The sequence below is a fragment of the Microtus ochrogaster genome, linkage group LG1, assembly GCF_000317375.1.
Source record: "Microtus ochrogaster isolate Prairie Vole_2 linkage group LG1, MicOch1.0, whole genome shotgun sequence".
NCBI lineage: Eukaryota > Metazoa > Chordata > Mammalia > Rodentia > Cricetidae > Microtus > Microtus ochrogaster.
In genome coordinates this window covers 20400066-20405724 of record NC_022027.1, presented here as the reverse complement: position 1 = coordinate 20405724, position 5659 = coordinate 20400066, and the positions used below count along the sequence as shown (strand labels likewise).

At 37.0% G+C, this 5659-nt stretch overlaps 1 long non-coding RNA gene across 1 annotated transcript; it reads left to right on the top strand.

The window, feature by feature from the left end:
- The first annotated feature begins 661 nt into the window (after positions 1-661).
- LOC113457509 lies at positions 662-5372 on the top strand. Its single transcript, XR_003378068.1, has 3 exons — positions 662-877; positions 5126-5173; positions 5295-5372. It is a non-coding gene; the product is annotated as an uncharacterized LOC113457509 (long non-coding RNA).
- Positions 5373-5659: the final 287 nt, after the last annotated feature.

The window sequence follows — 5659 nt, the reverse complement described above, 5'->3', positions numbered from 1 at the left end:
CTTATTTTTCTTAGTCTATTTTCAACTGATCCTGTTTCTTTGACTATTCACTTTCCTATTATCTGTTAGGTCTAGGCTGATATGTTATTATCTCTAAGAGATCCCCATAGTCAGTACCCATTTGACCCTATGGCCTATTCCATTCAAATTATACCCTTCCATGGTACAAAGGACTTCCTCTTTACAGTATATTTTTGGTATAATAATTAGTTGTGCAGTGATTTTCTATTTTGCCAACACAAAAGATGTTTGAAAATGTTTGTATTCTGTTCTATGCTTAATACTTGCCCTCCGCAGTACTAGGCATATAGTACAAACCAGGCAAATGATGGTCATAGGAGTGCTTTGGCATGTCTGTTACAGTGCGATCATATGCACGATCAGGGTAGAAAATGCAGAGAATTCTTCTTTCCTCTTAGGAGCAGGAACAAGAAAGTTTATATTCTGTTCATGTTCTATTTCTGGAGTCAAATAGTTTCTTTTCTCTGTCTTTCTTGTTCACTTGCTTTTATTGATGCATTCTGCAGTTTGCCCTCCCTTTTTGCTTGTGTTTAATTATCCCTGACAGTACATGTCCTCCATACTGGCTTGTCTAGTACCAAGGAGTAGTTCTGTTAGGTCATATTTTTTTTTTCTACAGTGAGCAAGGAACATCACTAAGCAACTTCTTTGTTCTGAAATTAGTGGAAAACCGAATTAGTGAGGTGCGTGCCCTTCTTTATAATGCTATGCCTTTGTTTTCCAGAGAAACTAGGAGTCATGACACTCAGAAGAACTGCCAGAACATTTCTGTGTTTAAAACTATCCACTTGAGGGTCATTTGCATTAGAAACCTTCCTGGAAAAGCACTGGGATAGCCTAGAGCATGACAAATGAGGTGAGGGAAACAATTCAGATTTTAAAAAGTGGGAGACTTTTTATTTCATAAGAATTTTCCTTTGATGAGCCCACTTCTTGCTTGTTTCCTTAGAGACAAAGAGAAGGACTTGCATAATCTCTGAATGTTGACATGGAAAATTAAAGTCACCAAACATGGGCTGGTTAGTTTTCTTGATAAATGGTCAGCACAGGAAATAATCATCAGTGAAAACAACATCTTGGTTTCCTTGACAACTCTCCATTGAGAAACGTTTGCTTGTTTATTTATTTGATAACATTTTTTTTTTTTAAAATTCATGGTAAAATATCTCTGCCAGCCGCAGGAAATCACTGGCATGTTGAAGAATGTGTATGGTGAAACAGATTTATATAGATCAAGACACATTTAAAAAGAACAAAATGAACAAACAAGGTGAGAATACATGAGCTTTGGAGCACAGTTAGCCAAATGTTTCCCAGTCTCAAGAATTAGACACTTCGAAGTCTTCAGCAACAACTGAAATCAGACCTCTTTTCCATGGACATAAATGTTTGTGTGACACGTCAGGTGGGAATGGCTGCCACTTGGACCAATGCTGACTTAATTTTGGAGAATTAGGCCATGGGAAGCCCATCATTTTTCTAAGGAAGAGATTTTATAACCATCTTTAGACTTTCAGACTATAATTCTTATCTCTATAACCACCCGCTCTAGAGCATGTTTAATGAAAATAAGAGATGATGGCTGTCATATCATAAGTGAGCTAAATTTTGCCAATGCTGAAAATTGCTGTGAATTAATCTCTAATTATAAAGCTGGGAAATGGAACACCTCAGTACATGCGCACTGAAGGAGAAGCCCCAGTTCCAACTGCTAGATTTGCCTGAAAAATTATTTACATCTGCCAAAAGGGGGGAAAGATCCTTCATCACGAAAAAACAACAACAGCCACAACAACAAGCTAAATATTTAGCATCTACCCTGAGGTTTAGCCTAAAGACTTACTTTTTAAAGTTAATAATTAAAACATTTATGCCATGTTAACTGTTTCTGATTTTTGTAATATTAGTGTAGAAATTAGTATACTATACATTTTATTATTTATTTCTTGATAGATAACCTTTGTGGGCCTGGTACTCCCTATGAAGTTCATAAGAACCTTTAATTTGCACTACTTCCCCCATCTTAGGCTCCCTAGTGCTGGTATTGCAGGTGGCCACAGCCAGGCAGGTTGATTGTGCAGAACTGCAGTGAAGACCATGTAAATGTTCCATGTGTTATATGTGACACTTATTTTCCAACTAGGAAATAACAATCCAAACGTGATTCTGTCAAATAAGACATTTCTAGCCAATTCGAATGGTTATGTCCAATTTGTAGTCAACACTCAATAGTTCCAGGATAGAGAAAAGATCATAAAACTATTCCTTCAGATAGAATGCATATCTGGGGTTTCTTAGATTGTTCACACAATAGGCAGTAGATTATCCAATAAGGGCTATCAGAGAATGGGAATTGGGTAGTTGATCAACCTTCAGTGCTAGGTTCCTTCCTCACTACTCCCACTATGGTGCTGAGAGCCTGCAGGCTTCCCAGAAGCATCGGTAGTCAATGAAGCTAGCGTTTTATGTCAATCAAAGTTGGTGGAGGACGAGTCCACGTGCCCCCCACATCAGGAAGGATACATGCACGTTCTCAGCAAAAAGAAGATTTTGGATGGGTAGTGGTGTTCTTTCCTCTTACATCTTTGTATTGGGACATTTGTTGATTAGTGATACCCAGTCTGGGGGAGGATCACCTCCTCGTCATTTAATCTGTGGAGACTCCCTCATAGACAGAATTTTGAGGATTAGAGCAGTAACAAATAAATATCTGACATCATCATCATACTATTATTATGGAATATAATTAAGACTTGGTAGAAATGATCCATCAGAAATTCATTCAAACACTTGCCATTTTACCTTGAAACAAGAAACCTACCCATTGATCATTTCTGTCTATCTTAGATGTGTGAAATTATCCTCACTATAATGTAAAAAGAAATGTTAGAGGATAAAAGAAATAAAGCTTCCTGACTGACATTTGATAAATTTTGTGCATTTTGGATTAAATGATTTTGCTTTCCAATATATTTCAATATCCTCTGGCTAAAGTACCACTTATATCCAACAACCTCTGAATTATCATGTCTCCTTGATATTAACATGGTGTTTACTGTTCTGCAACAGCACTCACTGTAAGGGATGAGCAGAAAAGTCAGACATCATCTTCTAATGTAGACTGCCCTTAAGAAGCTACTTTGACTGACAGCCACATTGCACTGTGTATTTTCATGAAGCCACTTGCTCAGACGTGTGTCCCATCATTCACTCACCATTTCAACTTGTCTTTTCAGAATGAACTTTGGGTCACTCAAGTGTGAACAACATTTAATTATAGACTCACTTCTTTATTGAAAATGACAGGATCTTATACATGTGTTTGTCAAGTAGACTGTTAGATGAAGATGAAGATTGAATACTGATCTGAAATCTGTACCAGTTCCCTGGCCATAGTTACACATCCTTTCTACTAAGAAAAATAGATACTAAAAAAAAAAAAAAAAAACAACCCAATACATAGGTTGCTTGGAATTTTTCATGTTAGTCAATAACTTACTAAATATCTGCCATGTAATATGATTATTGTGTAAGACAATTCAATTTTTTATATATAAAATAATAAAAGACCAGGGAGTCATTTAAAAAAATAATCACAGAATTTAATATTTTTTCAAATGGTTATCTTTTTCTAAGATTTTAATTTTATGTTTTATTGTGTATATGTGTGTCTATACTGTGGAAGTCAGAAGAAGGCGACTGTGTGAATCCCCAGAGCAGGAGTTACAGGCAGTTGCAAACTACCTGATGAGAGTGTGGGAACTGAGCTTGGGTCAGAAAGCACTGTACTCACTCTAAGCCTCTGGGTTTAATGAAGACTAGGACTGAAAGCTAAATCACCCAGTTCCCAGTCCACTGGCTTTGTATCTGTCTACACTAAGATGGGAATCTTGCTTTTTTGTCTCATGTTCTTAAGGTTGACCTGCAGTCCAGGTGTATCACAGCACTAAGATCCTGCTAAAAGTAGTGCATGTCAAGTCCCAATCCAGATCTACTGGTTTACAATCTATATTTTGACATGTTCTCCATATGTTTGGCAAGTTTGAGAGGTACACATATATATTGAAAGAAAAAATATTGGGAGGCAGAGGCAGGTGGATCTCTGTGAGTTCGAGACCAGCCTGGTCTACAAGAGCTAGTTCTGGGACAGGCTCCAAAGCTACAGAGAAACCATGTATTGAAAAACAAAAAAAAAAAGGCATGAAATAAATTTATGGAATTTCATTCATGTTAATTATTGGTATAAATAATGTGATACTTGGCTTTTCTATGTTGTAAATTTTTATATCAAACTAATTGATTTATATTAATATTTTTTAGGTACTCAGTTACTTATCATGCATGGATGGTTTTTAACATTTTGATAGGTTGTTATTAGATAATATGCATTGTGCATATAATGTTAGGTCTTACCATAATTTCACCACTGCACAGGCACTGTGGATGACACTATCAAATTTTCAGGTAAAGAAACTAAACAAAAAGTTTAAGCAATTAACCAAGATTTCTTGGTGTATCCTTTGGGCCTTTCCTTTTGTGTGTAAGGAAAAGTCAGCTATTAAGACTACTGAAAGCTCTGGAACATCGAGATTCTGGGGTTCAATCAGATTGCCTAAATATGGTGACAATGGAAGCTGCCCAGCTTCAGGAGTTTCTTAACTACCTTAACGTCCTCAGTGGAAAAGAGGGCACTATTCTTATTCTTCCTTCAAAGACCTGTCAGAACCATGGTTGGTGCTATCCCTGCTCCTGTTAGGTCACTATTTGAGCTGATTAAATGGGATTATGTGGCTAAAAGAGAGAAAAAATTTGAAACTATACTGGTTCTGTTCCGTTTTCTACTCACTATGCTATGGGAACTAGGCTGAAAATTTAAAAGCATACACAAACACAGAGACAGACAGACAGATGGGGCCACGGGGACATCCTTGAGACAAGAATTCCAAGAATGCCCACTTTACTGTGCTCAGGGGCAGCTTATATAGGGCTATGGCCTGCTATCAGAATTCTTATGGTCAGTAGCTTTTAAATTAGCCACCCACTTGACCTGGGCCTCTTATACTATATATACCGATGTAACACATGGATCTGGGCTCTTTTCCAGCTTCAGGATTCAGTTGCTCTTCCCTGTTCCAGCGGAGGATTGTGATCTGTGAGTTTACCCCTAATATATAATCCTCTACTACACTCAATTCTGAGCTAGTGTGGACTTCTCTTTTACCTAAGCTTTTTTTATTTTTTTTTCTTTCTTTTTTTTTAAACCCCCACTACAGCAGAGTAATCTGGTAAATGGAGAATGGTCACAGATTTAAGAGCTGTCAAGAAGGTAAGGTAACTCAACCTATGGGCCCTCTATTATCTGACATTCCACTGCCTTCTCTATTACCAAAAGGATGGCCTCTTATAGTTATTGATTTAAAAGATTATTTTTTACTATGCCTTTACAAAAAAATGACAGAGAAAAATTTGCCTTCACAATGTCTACTTATAATAATTCTCAGCCTACTAGGAGATACCAGTGGATGGCCTTCCACAGGGAATGCTCAATAGTCTCACCCTATGCCAATACTTTGTAAGTCAGCCCTTGGAAATAATAAGTAAAAAATTTCCCAAATCTATAATTTACCATTGCATGGAT